Source organism: Hemibagrus wyckioides, linkage group LG28 (genome assembly GCF_019097595.1).
Source record: "Hemibagrus wyckioides isolate EC202008001 linkage group LG28, SWU_Hwy_1.0, whole genome shotgun sequence".
Taxonomy (NCBI): Eukaryota; Metazoa; Chordata; class Actinopteri; order Siluriformes; family Bagridae; genus Hemibagrus; species Hemibagrus wyckioides.
In genome coordinates, this window is record NC_080737.1 from 19691847 (window position 1) to 19708405 (window position 16559).

Sequence of the window (16559 nt, forward strand, 5' to 3'; positions counted from 1 at the left end):
GCTGTTTCACAATATGATGGAAGTGTAACAGATTCTTCTCTTAGTTAATTTCCCAAAATGGTAAAGTGAAAGGTTGACAATCCTGAAGGTTCTGTCTCGTTTCCTCTGTCACTGTGTCTTTACATGGTCATGGTGACAACAGTGAACACATTCCATTATTTCTAAGCAAAAAATTTTTTTAAATATTGAGTCAGTGATCCCTCCAGATGCTGGTCTGACTATCCACCTTTTTTTGCAGACACGTTTAAGGGGCAGAATCAATAAAGAATAAATAAAAAGCTAGCTAGTTTGCTAACATTCATTTAATAGCTAATTCAAAAATGTTAAAACAATTCCATTATTTCCATCATAAACTTTCAGAACTGAACATTTAAACAGTGTAAACAATCCTCATGCCAGGCAGCTCAGTGGAACGTCATGTTCCTAATGTTCCTGATCGACTTTATTTCTGATGGTGATTACATTTATTATAGTTAAAGATGGAATCTTTCAGGAGTCTGATGGGAACCTGTGATGTTTTTTCCACGTCATTGAACTGGATGTTCTCGTTTACTTCATTTACAGTGCTAGTCTATAAATATGAGAAATTTATGTGGAACATAAAGACATGAAACCCGAATGCTGAGACACTGAAGTGACTCACTGCTGCCTTAACGCCAGAGGAAAAGGCAGAGGTAATTTTACTATTAATGCTTACTTTTATGTTGCTTAAAACACGATGAATCATGCAAAGCTCTGATTGAACACACTGCTTTAACATTTTGCGTCTTTACATCGACTTCGTATGCAATAATACACTATAAAACACACAGCTTGTCATGTGACTGAGAAGCTGCAAAGAAGTGTAAACTCCTCTGTTACAGCTTTACCTTTGACATAATGTATGAGAACGAGTGCATTAGTATAAACCTCATTCATTAACACTCAAGTCTGTTGTACAAATGCAATCAGCCTAAACACTGAGCTTTCTGATTAAAGAAACGAAGACAGTGTGCACTTCAGTATCTGGGCCAAGGTCACTCTGACTCCTGGAGAGTTGCGACTTTTACGGTCCATGCAAAAGAATTTCCAAAAGCAAACGTCTCTAAAGTTGACTTATAACCTCGGAAGCCAAAGCCCCGAGCGCTCATTAGCTCGTCCGGACTCGTGAGTCTGCCCGGCTGATAGATGAGCCTCAGAATGCTTAATATCATATTGTGCATCTTGAATTGGCTTTTGATGTGAATCCATTGGTTATGGTACAGAAACGATTGAGAAGTCGCCCTTTTTCTCCCTATTTCGCCATAAAAAGCTTTGACGTTCTCCTCAAAAGGGGTTTGTCCTCCCTCTATGGAAGTTAGTTTCCAATTCAGTGGACTTTTTGGTCTTTCAAAAACGCTGGGTCAAACTAATGAATTTAATGAACTCTCCCCGACACAAAAGGCACCGTTTTGGCATTTGAACTTTCCCAAAAGCAGACGGGCAGGTCAGCAAACTCTTTCAAGCGGTTTGTACACAAATGTGACAGAGTGTTTAGAGCGAGGCTCTCTTCAGCGTACCCCTACTGACAAGTTTGTTCAGAGTGTTGCTCCTCACAGCTATTGTTCGCCCATTCTCAAGCAGTTCCTCTTTCACTCCCCAACACACTCCCTAACAACAAAAGTGGAAGAATGTGAGCACATTTTCACCAACTTTTCACACACACACACAACTGCCTGCCGAGAGCTGGCCTGGCAGTGTGTTATTGCTTTCTTCTCCTTCCTCTTTCCTCCTACTCTCTGTCTATACCTTTATCTACATCTCTGTATTGTCCCGTTCTCCATCTTTGCCGTCTCAGTCTCATCCGAGAGGGGCGGAGAGAGGGTTAAAAAGGAGAGAAGCACAAGACAGGAAGAGGGAGGGATGAAGGGAACAAGGCTTGAAGCACCTGCTGTCTGACGTCTGTTGCTTTAATGAATCAATTTCACTCGCTGAATCAGAAGAGGAAAGTCCGAGCAAACAAGCTCCTCCCAGCGAGACGCCAAACTCATCTCTTCAGTTTTATTTCAGCAGCCAACTTCTGTACATTTCCTGAATACTGTACATTTTACTCTTAACATCTTAAAAGAAAAGACATTTTAAATAAAAATAAAACAATTTCTCCTCCTTCTTCATCAGCTGTTTATTTATACCCTTCTTCTCTATTTCAACTCTTCTTTTTTTTTTTGATCATTTCTTTAAGTGTTTTTCTCTCCTCCATTTACAATTTTTTGATATTTCTGTCATTCCTTCTATACATCACTATATTCTTTCTTTCCTTATACCTTTCCCTAATTTTCCCTATTTTTTTTTCATTCTCACATTTTGTCCCTCTATTATTCCATCTAAATTCCTTCCTTCTATTTTTCCTTTCATTTTGTCTTACATGCCCTATAAAGAAGTGGAAAAAGTTCCAGCCCTTAAAAACCCTTAACTACAGCAACATGCCTTTTTTCTAAGATCAAACATCTCTTCATCATTTCTTTCTTTTACTCTTTCTTTCATCTATTCACTTTTTAGTAACATAATGATCTCAACTTTTTCATACTTTCAACTCAACTCTCTTAAAATCAAATCAAATTTTCTATTGCTAAATTTAGTTATGGAAAATCTTACTACTACGACAATACACAGCATTTTTTTTAAGTCTTTTTTAAAGATATTAAGTGTAAATCTGACATGGTCTTTGATGCTCAAGCACACACACACACACACACACACACACAGTAGAGTAAGCAATAATAAAGCCATCTGTGTGTTTGCACTTCATCAATAACACATTTATTCCTACTTATTTAAACATTTAGTCACCGGGATTCCAGCTGTTTGATGTTGACATCCAGGTCACAATTAATGAAGATTAATGAGTCAGTTTGTATTGAGAGCATCTGACTGAAGCGCTAACCGCATTAGCCTTTAGCATCATAAGAGCGCGGTGGGCCGAGTTTGGCGTGAGAGACTGTACTGGCACGAAGCGAAAGAAAGGCAGCGTTGTCACAGTGAGAACTACACTCACAGGGTGATGAATAAAAAAATCCCCCCCAACTCTGAGAAAAAGGGTGCATTTGCATGTGCAAGAGAAGCGGCCTGAATCATTTTCATAACCCAATATCCCCTTTTCTTCCCAAATCTCTATGGAGTGCTTTGTGTTTTGGGGCTACCTTTTGTTTAAGTTTGCGTTTGATTTTCTTTTTTTTTCTTTCTTCCTCATTCAATCTTGCATCTGACTTCTCTCTCTTTCTCCCCCCTCCATCCTAATGACCGGGTGACCGTTCTCATTCGCTCTCCCTCTGTCTTTGTGTGTGTGTGTGTGTGTGTGTGTGAGACGTCAGTCAGCTGAGGGCACTGTGCTCAGGGTATAAAATTTGTTGGGTGTGTTTTTGTGGATGGGTCACTGGGCATTAACGGCGGCTCCCAGCCTTCCTGCAGATGCAGCTCTATTGAGACGGACGACACGCGGCGGGACGTATCCCAATTCCCCCTCCTTTCCCTAACTACGCACCCTAGAAACCAGCTTTATACAGAAGTCACTGCTGGTGCTGTGTTGTATATATATATACATATACATATACATATATATATATATATATATATATATATATATATATATATATATATATATATATATATATTTCCAATACAACACTTACAGTACCGTCCAGTCTGCTTGTAATGCCTCAGCATTACAGTCAGTAATGACGGGCCTAATAAATTGAACCTGGACTGAACCACCTCAGACGTCCACTGTCCCGTTTCGACTCGATCTGTCTGACAAAACAAGAACTGCTAGGTTTTTATAAACAAATGGAGTGCCCTGCTGGTGCCACTCCCACGCCAAGACCACAAAAAATAAAAACCCAGAGACCACAGAAAGAGAAAGAAACGCTTAAAAACACCACATGCAAGTGACAATTACAATTACCATTGTGCACTGATGACTCTTAACACATGCAAAAAAAAATACTTTCGAATTTTCCTTTTAATAGCCATGATAAGCTAATCCAGTTTAATGTCACGCATTTATCACTTTATTCCTGAATAACTGCAGATAATAAATAATAATTTAACAAAGCACAGGAACAAACTACAGTGGTGTTAGAGAGTTAGACAGGGTGACGGTGTTGGAAGATAGCAAGGTATTATCTTGTATAATTATAATTATACAACTATTAAAAATGTGAATGTTAGAATAAATTAAAATAAACTGTTATTGTTCTTAGTTACTTTTAGTTATTCTTGTAACATGAATAAATTTACATGTAGGGAAAGAGTTCTACTCTTTACATTTCCATTTCAACTTTCCAAACACTCTGTAAACATCTATTATATTTTTTATATCATGCTTGCACAGGTTTCTGACGATTTATGTTAAGGATTTTCTAAATCCTGTGATAATAATTCACGTTAGTGTTCGCTCTCTTGTCAAGAGATCATGAGATTGGACCCTGGCGATGCAGCAGCCATCAGTGGTTGGGAACCAAAGGAAACTAAAAGACAGAGGGCGGGTCTTTACTCTCTGTCCCACTGTCAATCACAGAGACACCCATCAATCGTGTGCATCTGTAAGCTTGTGTGTGTGGAAGTGGACAGATACCGCTTTTGTTCTAAGTGTGTTACACAGCAGTTCTAAAACATTAGCGGCTAGTAGCCGTCGTATGGTAGTAGAGAGCTGGCTTTTGGAAGGGAAACTGGCAGGTGACCAGTTGTGGGAAGAATAAAATCAGTTACAGTTTACTCACTACCTGAGAACAGGTGACCCGGAGATTGCATTCAAAGCTCAGGTTACTGGCTTTTGGGACCTCCCCAAACATGGTGGTTTTGATGGATCAGCTACACTAAATTACCCCTGGGTGGGAATGTGATGTGTGTGAGTGTGTGCAAGTGTGTGAGTGTGTGCGTGAGAGAGCATGGTGCTATGTAATGGATGGGCGTACCATCCAGGGTGTATTCCTAGGATAAGCCTCAGATCCACCAGCACCCTGACCTAGATAAAGCGCTGACTGATGATGCTAAAGATGAACGGATGGACGTATATTATTATGAGACACAGATGAACACATATGTATGCTTTACCTCTACTGTGGTGTTCTTCGAGGTCAAATAGTCAGAGAGCAGCATTTCTACTCCCTTCTAAACACACACACTCCCACACACTCACAGGCCAGGCAGGTGCAGCCCCTGGGAGAGACGGGTGGAGGCCCCTCATCTCTCCCACCTCTTCACGCTGTTCAAGCTCAGAATAAGAGGGGTGTGAAAGGGTGCTCTCCAAAAAAGCTATCACCTGCTCCCTGCACACACACACACACACACAGCTGAACAGTCAGTTAATCACATACATCAGTTTATCCAAATCCAAAGCCAAGACAGTGTGGCCAAGTTATAGACACACTTGTGTTACTATCCTTATGAGGACCTTTCACTGACATGAACACGGAGAAGCTGTGCTAAACCACAATCTAACACAAACATTAACCTCAATAACAACAAGAAGTTTTCTCTGCAGGTTAAGCTGCAAGTTTTCCTCATGGGGACCAGCAAAGTCTGATATTTCTATCCTTTGTTCCACAACAAGATATAAAAAGACAAGCAAACACACAAACACACACATAAAGTGTGGCCAGGAAAAGACAATATCAGGACACACAGACAACTGGGTGCAATTAAAAAGCTGCGTCAGCTTTTATATCATTCTCCAAAATTTTAAGCAAAGAAAAAAATGACACAAAAACAAAATGAAAAAGAGAGAGAGAGAGAGAGAGAGAGAGAGAATGCCTCAGGGAAAGAAAAAGCTGCGTTTCATTGCTGGCCTGCACGCTTTGAGTGTCAGAAACCGACATTGGTCATGGCCATAGAGAGCAGTGAATTGGCCAGGGAGTGTGTATTGATGGACAGAGAGAAAAGAGAGAGAGCGTGATGACAGAATGAGCGAGAGAAAGAGAGGGAGAGAGAGAGAGAGAGAGAGAAAGAGAGAGAGGAAAGTTGTGTGTCGACTCCCTGCCCCTCCCAGCACCATTGTGCGCCTGAGTGAGTGTGTCCTCCGCAGGAATGTATCTCCTCCATCCTCCTGATGGATGAGGCCTTGTTCTTCACTCCTCCGCCCCTCCCTCTGAATGCCTCTTTCTCTCTTCTGTCTCTCTTTTCGACCCGCTCCTGCTTTCATCCCGTCCTTTTATGGCTGCACCAATAAAAGTCAACCATCCTTCACCCTTCTTCTTCTTTTTTTTTTGTTTGTATGTATGTGTGTGTTGTGGGTTGAAGATGAGAGAGAGACAGGGAGTTGAGGGAGGGAGAGGGAGGGGCAATTGTCTGATACGACACACACACACACACGCACACGAAAGTTATTCTATTTAATAAACTCCAGGATGTAAAAAACTAGACAAAAAAAGGCTTTGTATACACTGTGTGTGTGTGTGTGAGAGAGAGTCAGAGAGAGAAAGAGAGAGAGAGAAAGTTGTCCACTTTGACTCTGCTTTGTATCAGAAGGATTGATGTACGTGATTAAAGGAGCTTTCACACCTACTAGTCCGACTGCTGAGTCTGAACCAGAGAGAAATGTTATACTTTTGATTAGTTACTTTCTCGTTTCTCTCTCTCTCATTTCTCTCTCTCTCTCCTTCTCTCTCATATTCTCTCTCGGTCTCATTCTCCATCTCTCTCTCTCTCTTTTCTCTCTCTCTCTTTCATTCTCTCTCTCTCTCTCTCTCTTCAGTGTGAAAGGCTGTTGATTAGTTTCTTATCCCAGCAGCTCAGGCATGGGTTTATATCGAAATTTGTTTGTTTTAAAAAGTTTACCATGATGATGATGAGGAGGTGTTTATGTCATGTTTATGGAAAGAGTCTCCAGTATCAGTGCTTTGTTATTTTAAATGTTCCTCTAAAAAAAGAGCAAAATCAGATACTGAGAAATAAAACAATTCTAATCGTTGGTAAATTGCAAAAACTTGGGGACATGCTGTTATAGAAAAATCTATAGTCTCTCCAATTCAACAGTAAAATGTTTTCATAAGAACATCACCACACAGAGTTAGTTTGTCTCTGTGAGGGAACAGCGAGGTTAGTCGTGTGGTAAGCGACCCTACGTTTATGTTGGTATGAAGTGGTTTCTTCAGGCTGGAAAATGCTCATAAATCACAGCTCAGCGCTGCTTTAATGCGCTGCAAGTGTTTTAAAATGCTGTTTTATTGAACAGCGTGTTCGTTCTGTCTGTGTGGAGAAGTTTAGAGAGCGCTGTTTAAAAACTATTATTAGAGAACAGTTACACAACATGGCGCTAACGCTAGAGACCTTCCTGCCTGCGTGAAATCTCACTGAGTCACAGCAAACACACACACACACACATACACACACAGAGAAATATGACAAGTTAAAAGGGTCTAATATGTCACGATTTAATTCTTAACCCTTTACTGGTATTTAGTACATCATTAAAAGCTAATTCTCCAGCTGTACCATGTTAAATTAAAAAGATGTTTGCGTTTCCATAGAAACCACTAATTTCCAAACATGAGGAAATGAACAGCTCAGCGTAGTAGTACCTTCTTTACCAATTCTTCTGGCATCACAGGTGGGAAACACAGTGAACCATGGATGAGGTTTCAAACTAAAAACTCAGGCTGGTAACTAAAAGTACATTTTGTTAATTTATTTATTCCATCTTAAACATTTTAACAATGGTTGTGCGTTTGGCATTTTCAGGCTGTGAGGTTTTTATAAAGCTTTTAAAGTTTCATTTAAAATAAATGTAGTCATTTAACCCCCCCCCAACACACACACACACACACACACACTTGTCTGAATCTGAATATCAGATAGAAATCTAACAAGCTAGTAATTGATATTAATCCCCACAGATTATGTAAATCTAAATGGCTGTGTAAATAATTACATTACCTTCAGTTACGTGCGGCTCGTATTAATAATCCTACAGCATCAAATTCGGCGCGAGTCAAGTGGCCATCGCTAGTGCGAGAGCAATCACGCTAGAAATGTTCGAGATATTTTATGAGAGCGCAGAGTAAAGCGGAGAGGGTTTTTTTTGGTAATGTGTCCGATTTAAATGAAGTCTCAGTGAAAAGTGGGGAAATTCCTGCAGTCCTTTACATAATCACTACTACCAGCTTTGTAACGACTCTTTCCATTAAAAATTAATTGCTTTAAATAAATAAATAAATACATAAATACATACATGAATGAATGAAATTTCTTCTTCAAACAACACTAAAATTCTTGTTGTATTTTTTATCATCAAAATACATTTAACATTGAAATTTAAAAAAGCTGGGAAATATATATATACTATAAAATATTGTGTTGTGGATATACTATAAAATATAAGTCAAATTCTTTTTTTTAAGTCATGGTCTTTAAACTCATACCGTCATGACTATATAAAGTTATTCGTAGCTATGTTTCACTAATTCTGAAAGCTATTTCTTTTCACAATAATTCATATACAATCGGATCAAAGGAACAGACAAAACTAAAATGTCCTGTTTGCTCCAGATGGATTCAATCAGTTGAGACATGTATGTATGATGTGTGAGATTAGTTTATATCTGTTGAGGTTAACGTAGCTAACAAGTGATCATATGAACTAATAAAAGGTCTTTGTTTTATCAGAGTGCACTATGTGTTTGATATCAGACAGGTGGAGATTGAATATTAGAACTAATCTGTCTTATAATATAGCTAACAACTTTAGTCACATAGATTTGTTTTTATTTCTGCTGTAATGAATTCTGCAATGTTTCTGAAAAAATTTCAAAATAAACTAAAAGTATTACCTGCTGCTGATAAACTACATTTTGATTTTTTTGGCTGTTTTGGCCGCATCTCTGAATGACTCTCTGAATGTTTATTGCCGGCCATTTTTAATGCACCAAACTTTCCCATTGGAGTCTCGCTCCACATTCCAGCTGAATTTAATTACATGACTCTTGGCTATATTTTAAAAAGCCACTGGGCTAAAAACGCTACCTCCCGTCTGCTCTCCATGCTGCTGTATTGTTCCGAGGTCGCTCTCGGTGCCCGCCGGGTTCCACCGCTGCTGGCTTCCACTCCTACGGTGCATAATGAACAGGCAGTTAATTAGATAATTAGCACTATTACAATCTGCATTAAGATTCAATGGCGGTGCAATTAGACCAATTAAACAGCTCATGGAAACATGTTATATTTTGCATGTTGCATTGATAACACAGTGATTATGGTTTTTGGCAGAGAAATTAAAAATACTACAGGAAATGACTAGAAAATATTTTGTAGCTCGTTCTATTTAAGGAGGGAAAAAAAAATTAAAAGTGAGTCAGGATTATATTTCACTTCTTTTTCGAGACAGGATTCAGGTGTTTGGATGGTGGATTAACATACACAAATGGATGTACATACTTGGCTGCTTAAATATTTGCATTATGCATATTCAAGGCAAGAGCCTTGGAACACAAGCGCTCAAGACAGGTGATGTACCTTATCCATCAGCACAACAACAAACATAGCCTGTGTGTGTTTTTGTTAAGGTTAAAGCAGTCAGGAATTCTATAACAATATGGATCAACAATTACTCATCAATATTATTTCCAGTACACTAAAGGAACAGCAGTAATGCTAATCTAGCTAACACATTTTTATACATAGCTGCTTTACATCATCATTTTTTACTCCACAGATATGTCTTCAAAAAATGTACACCACATTTACACATTTAAGTTAATATTCTGAGTATTCCTTAAACTGTATTACTCAGGCTATAATCAGTTATCAGTTACCAGAATAAATTAGAAAAATGTTTATATTTCCTATATATTTCAAACCTAAAATAATAATAATAATAATAATAATAATAATAATAATAATAATAAAGAGAAAAAAGCAGGAAGTTGTTTTTTCCAACAATTTAAACCAGCTTTTTTTCAAGATATCCAAAATACATTTATGTGTTTTAAGTTCTAAAAAGCTTTTAGCTATAAATTGACCCTAAAAGCAAGAGAAATTGATTAATTGATATCATGTCATGTCTGTCCTATTCAACTAAATTTCCTGAGGTGAAATCAGCAAGTCTTTTATAAACATCCACATAGTACATTTCACACTAAAGAGCTAACAAGGCTTAATGGTTTGAGAGACCTGGTGTCATCTTATAGCTCTTTACTGAGAACAGGAGAGTTTAATAGCCAATGTTTATTAATAGTAATGAATTAGAGGTTTGAGCAAAATGTTCTCTAACTAAATGCATGAAACTGATTTATGCGCTCACTCTCTCTCTCTCTCTCTCTCTCTCTCTCTCTCTTTCTCTGCGTGTGCGTGTTTTTACATGAACAACTGGATGAAAGTGAGTGCTGAAGCTGTTGAAGTGCTGCCCCCTATTGACACTTCAGAGAAGCAGCTGCAGAAGTTTGGACACTAAACATTCGCCTTACAACTGATCCTAAATCAGCTTCAGGTTCTGGTTTTAGTTTTAACACAAGGCTGAGTCAAAAGAAAAATCTTAAATCCTTAAAAAATTGTGATATATGTTGGAGAAAAAGTACATTAAATCTGTAGTTGTAACACCAACCATTTTGTAAACCAGTTCATTCTTTTCCATTACCCCTTGTCACTGCTACACTTGTGACACCTGTTTTCAATAAACGATGGGAAAAATAAGATTTTCATTCAGCTGACCCTCTTATTTTAATAAAAATGTTATGGTCAGGTTAAAAAATACTCCAAGGGGAAAATCACAACATCCCTTTTTAGCCGAAAAATATCGATCAGCTCAGGGAAGAAATGTCTAAGTACCAGACACCCATCTCACACAAAACAGCACTTGGTTAAGACTTATGTCTCTAAAACTGAGAATGTAGGTGAGCACTAGAACATCATGATGGCATGCATGTCGGGCAAACTTAATTTTCTTACTTTTTATATTGCTGAAATCACTCCATCCTCAATGTTCTGACCACGAGAACATGAAGAGTTAATTGGAATGGAGACCTAAAAGTGACTCATTTTAGACACACTGGACGGTGCAAACTTCCATTACTTTAAATATATATCCAGTCCAAAACTCTACTCTAATTTAGAGTCTAACTCTAACTTTACATCTGAATGAGATGTGCTCAGTGACCTGTGCAAATAGATCAGCAAATGAGCACCTGCAGATGTGTCTGCTTGTGTACCTCTGTCAGAATTCATATTATAATACATATATATGTGTGTGTGTGTGTGTGTGCTTTGCATGACTGTACAAGCATGCATAATGTGTGTTTCTGAACTCACTGGTAGGACGAGGAGTTTTGGTCCTTGTGTGGCCACTCAAATCCGAGAGGAACAGACTGCGTGTATTAGAGACGTAAAAAAAAAAAAAAAAAAAAAGGCAAAGAAGGGCAGTAATGAATTTGGGGCGAAATGAGTGTTAATGGCACTGGCATTACTCGTAGTCCACATAACAAATTATTGGAAATTTGACAAGCACACCAATTTATCTCTTGATGCCCGGTGGGAGCGCGCTGGAGTCCTCTTGTGCTCGCCACGGCAAGACAATTTCGACTCATTTTCCTATTTATAACAATAGAACCAGCCATTAAGACAAATTAATGTCATTATCAAGTCGCCATGAAAATGACAACTAGCGGCGTTTCGAGCGGGCTTTAGTGGGCCATTCACCATAATGAAATCCGCTGTACAGCAACTGAAAAGAAACACTCCAAGTAATTATTTTCTAGTAGCTTGTTTGTCTGCCGGCCGTTCGTTTGCTTTCAGCCCAATTATGGAGCGAGCCGAGCCGCGGAGGCGCGCAGAGAGGCCTAATTGGGCAATTAGCGGCCCGTTCCAGGGCTTTTAGCTCTGGTAGAGTGGAGAGAGAGGGAGAGAGAGAGGGAGAGAGAGAGAGAGAGAGAGAGAGAGAGGGAGAGAGGGACAGAGATGCTGGGAGAGAGAGAGAGAGAGAGAGAGAGAGAGAGAGAGAGAGATGGTGGGAGTAAGGGGGGAGTAGCAGAAAAGTGTTCTACAGAGCTACACATACCTGCTCACTCAAACACAACACTCCATTACACACAACACACATGTACAGGATACACACACACACACACATATAATCAAAAAAACAATCACAAAACCACAACCACACCACACACACTAGTGGCCAAATGTGGCTAGTGACCAATCAAGCTAAAAACTAGTTTAGAGTAGACAAGCACTTCTTTACTGCACCGTGTACCTTAAAGTTATCAGGCTGCAAAATAATGAATGATTAAGACACACAGGCTGACTACAAGCAGAAAATAAGCTAACTGCTTGCTAAATTTTTGAAGAAATCAATTACTTACATAATTTATATATACAATACATGCTGAAATACTGAAAGTTTTCTGAAAGGAAATGTTTATGTAATGTTTACGGATAGAGTCTCCAGTTTGAGTCAGCGGTAAGAGCTGTCAATTCTGAAATCTTCTGGACAGAGGAGTTTGAGGACAGAAGATTTTGAGGACAGAGGAGGTTGAGGTCAGACAAGTCTGAGGACAGGATTTTGAAGACAGACGATTTTGAGGACAGGAGTTTGAGGTCAGAGGAGTTTGAGGACAGGAGTTTGAGGACAGAGGATTTTGAGGACAGAGGGGTCCAAAGACAGAGGAGTATGATGACAGAGGTGTTTGAGGACAGAAGTTTGAGGACAGGAGTATGAGGACAGAGAAGTTTGAGGTCAGAGGAGTTTAAGTACAGAGGAGTCTGAGAACAGAGGAGTTTGAGGACAGAGAAATTTGAGAATAGTGGAGTTTGAAGACAGAGAAGTGCGAGGACAGGAGTTTGAGGACAGTGGAGTTTGAGGACAGAGGAGTTTGAGGGCAGGAGTTTGAGGTCAGAGGAGTTTGAGGACAGGAGTATGAGGACAGAGGAGTTTGAGGACAGGAGTATGAGGACAGAGGAATTTGTGGTCAGGAGTTTGAGAACAGAGGAGTCAGAGGACAGAGGAGTTTGAGGACAGGAGTTTGAGGACAGAGGAGTTTGAGGACAGAAGAGTTTGGGGACAGAAGTTTGAGGACAAGAGTTTGAGGACAGGAGATTGAGGACAGAGGAGTCTGAGGAGAGAGGAATTTGAGAACAGTGGAGTTTGAGGACAGAGGAGTTTATGGACAAAGGAGTCTGAAGACAGAGAAGTTTGACGACAGGAGTTTGAGGTCAGAGGAGTTTGAGGACAGAGGAGTTTGAGGACAGGAGTTTGAGGACAGAGGAGTTTGAGGACAGGAGTTTGAGGACAGATGAGTTTGAGGACAGAGGAGTTTGAGGACAGAGGAGTTTAAGGACAGATGAGTTTGAGGACAGATGAATTTGAGTACAGAGGAGTTTGAGGACAGGAGTTTGAGGACAGGAGTTTGAGGACAGAGGAGTTTGAGTACAGAGGAGTTTGAGTACAGAGGAGTTTGAGGACAGGAGTTTGAGGACAGAGGAGTTTGAGGACAGAGGAGTTTGAGTACAGGAGTTTGAGGACAGAGGAGTTTGAGGACAGAGGAGTTTGAGGACAGGAGTTTGAGGACAGAGGAGTTTGAGGACAGAGGAGTTTGAGTACAGAGGAGTCTGAGGACAGGAGTTTGAGTACAGAGGAGTTTGAGGACAGAGGAGTTTGAGGACAGAGGAGTCTGAGGACAGAGGAGTTTGAGGACAGAGGAGTCTGAGGACAGGAGTTTGAGGACAGAGGAGTCTGAGGACAGGAGTTTGAGTACAGAGGAGTCTGAGGACAGGAGTTTGAGGACAGAGGAGTTTGAGTACAGAGGAGTCTGAGGACAGGAGTTTGAGGACAGAGGAGTTTGAGTACAGAGGAGTCTGAGGACAGGAGTTTGAGGACAGAGGAGTCTGAGGACAGGAGTTTGAGGACAGAGGAGTTTGAGTACAGAGGAGTCTGAGGACAGGAGTTTGAGGACAGAGGAGTTTGAGTACAGAGGAGTCTGAGGACAGGAGTTTGAGGACAGAGGAGTTTACAGAGGAGTCTGAGGACAGGAGTTTGAGTACAGAGGAGTTTACAGAGGAGTCTGAGGACGGAGGAGTTTGAGTACAGAGGAGTCTGAGGACAGGAGTTTGAGGACAGAGGAGTTTGAGTACAGAGGAGTCTGAGGACAGGAGTTTGAGGACAGAGGAGTTTGAGTACAGAGGAGTCTGAGGACAGGAGTTTGAGGACAGAGGAGTTTGAGGACAGAGGAGTTTGAGGACAGGAGTTTGAGGACAGAGGAGTTTGAGTACAGAGGAGTCTGAGGACAGGAGTTTGAGGACAGAGGAGTTTGAGGACAGAGGAGTTTGAGGACAGAGGAGTCTGAGGACAGGAGTTTGAGGACAGAGGAGTTTGAGGACAGAGGAGTTTGAGGACAGGAGTTTGAGGACAGAGGAGTTTGAGTACAGAGGAGTCTGAGGACAGAGGAGTTTGAGGTCAGAGGAGTTTGAGTACAGAGGAGTCTGAGGACAGGAGTTTGAGGACAGAGGAGTTTGAGGACAGGAGTTTGAGGACAGAGGAGTCTGAGGACAGGAGTTTGAGGACAGAGGAGTTTGAGGACAGGAGTTTGAGGACAGAGGAGTCTGAGGACAGGAGTTTGAGGACAGAGGAGTTTGAGGACAGGAGTTTGAGGACAGAGGAGTTTGAGGACAGGAGTTTGAGGACAGAGGAGTTTGAGGACAGGAGTTTGAGGACAGAGGAGTTTGAGGACAAAGGAGTTTAATTGCTCTTTTTTTATTAACTGTATGTTGTCTATGTTGATTAATTAATTCACAAATTGTATTTATTTATAAATTGTAATCACTGATAAATTATTGAACACTTTAAGGTTTATATAATAAAGCTACTAAAATAAACACTAGTGTTGATTATTTTTCTATAGTGGCATATACTGCATTGTTTTATTCCTTTTTTTCCCTTACATAACACAGACACGGTGCGGCGAGAACTGCTCGGCTATCTGCTAGTGGGTCCAACAAACTGTGAGTGTGTTTGCATACTGAATTACACATGCAGGAAATGTTTTGTGTTCAGCTCACCTTTCTACCCTTCACCCCAAAGCTGTCCATCTCTCTCTCTCTCATTCCCCCATTTTCACATTTCCTCTCCATTGCCCTGCCTCTGCAACTACCCACTCTCTCTCTCTCTCTCTCTCTCTCTCTCTCTCTCTATTCCCCCATCAAACACACACACGCGCACACACACTCGCTCTCTCTCTGGATCATAGTGCATGTGTTAATTAAACACTCTTTCAGATCATTCCCTCTCTCAAGTGGCTGCAGAGGCAGAAGCCATTAGGCAGAAAGCTCCGCTATCTGCATTTCCACGCGCAGCTCGCCGTGTATTAAAGTGAAATTCATCCCGTAATTATCCGCCTCTGCGCCTGCCACCTGCCCCAGCGCGACACCTCCGCGCTGTTTCCCATCATGCCACAGGCCCAATTAGACCCTGATGGACCCTGCTAATTACGTTAATACAAAAAAAATCGCGCCTGCCTACGAAACAAGGGTCGTTATGTGCAAAATATATGGTAATGAAACATTAGCCTTGATTTTATTTGGATTAAAAACAGTTAGAGGCATGCTGAAGTGATAAAGTGACGATGTGTGTCACTGAGAGTGTGTGAGTGCAGTATGTGGGGCCTTTGTTCCACAAATACAGTGTGGTGATGCTCAAAAAAAAGGAATTTTCGTTCAGGAAGGACGGAAACCACAACTAACAAGACGATTGTTATGAGGAGAAAAGCCTGGCTAGGGTCACAATGGAATTGGAATCTATCCTGGGAATACTGGGTGTGAGGCAGGAATACACTAATGCCAGTCCGTCACAGGGTACTAACACACACACACACACACACACTAGGTGCGAAATAAATTGTAAATTAAAAGTAGGACCATGAAAAGTTGGCAGAAACTAGTTATTCCTATATGAAGTATATGCAGCATTGTTATTAATCTAACCTCAAATCCTACAGTAAAAAGAGTTCCTTCTTGAACTTGGACCTCTGTTTACATCCATAATTTTGTAAATTTTTGCAATTAAGAATTAAAGTTCACCCAAAGAAAATTGATCTGATGAATCAAACTGAGCAGCATTTCAATGCTGAAGCAAATATTTAATGATTTGATACCATACACCATATCCAGGCTGATGTCTCATTTTTTTCCGAATAAGAAAATCGAATTCTTTTCATTCACAGTGCTTATAATCTGGACTTAACCCGTACATAGCATTTATCATCGGAAACATAATTACATAACAGTCGTACTTCACTAAATTCCTCACCGAGGCTACACTCGACTAGAAGGACTGAAAATCTCCTTCACTAGCAAAGTAAAACCTGCAGTTAATTATTTAATTAGTTCACCATGTCATGTAGGGTGGAAAAAACAGTATTATAATTATTTCATGAAAGATGTGTAATTTCACAAGATGACATTTAATAGAAAATGACTTCTCAGATTATTGAACAATTTCCATACCTCACACTTCAATGTCCAGTGCTTCAGGTGTTCCAGTGATGCTTCCTGTAACCTGAAATTATTTAGTGTTAATGGATTTATAGAAACGTAAATATACTGAATTAGCTTGAATTCCTATA

General features: G+C 40.2%; 1 protein-coding gene across 1 annotated transcript in view; it reads right to left on the reverse strand.

Annotated features, from left to right (window-relative positions):
• Positions 1-16559, reverse strand: part of gsx1 (GS homeobox 1) — a 30704-nt gene extending 14145 nt beyond the window's left edge. The window contains exons 1-2 of the mRNA XM_058382655.1: positions 16441-16559; positions 8977-9059 (exon numbers count right to left, since the gene is read on the reverse strand). The gene's annotated coding sequence lies outside the window, so the exon portion shown is untranslated. The remainder of the gene's footprint in view (positions 1-8976; positions 9060-16440) is intronic.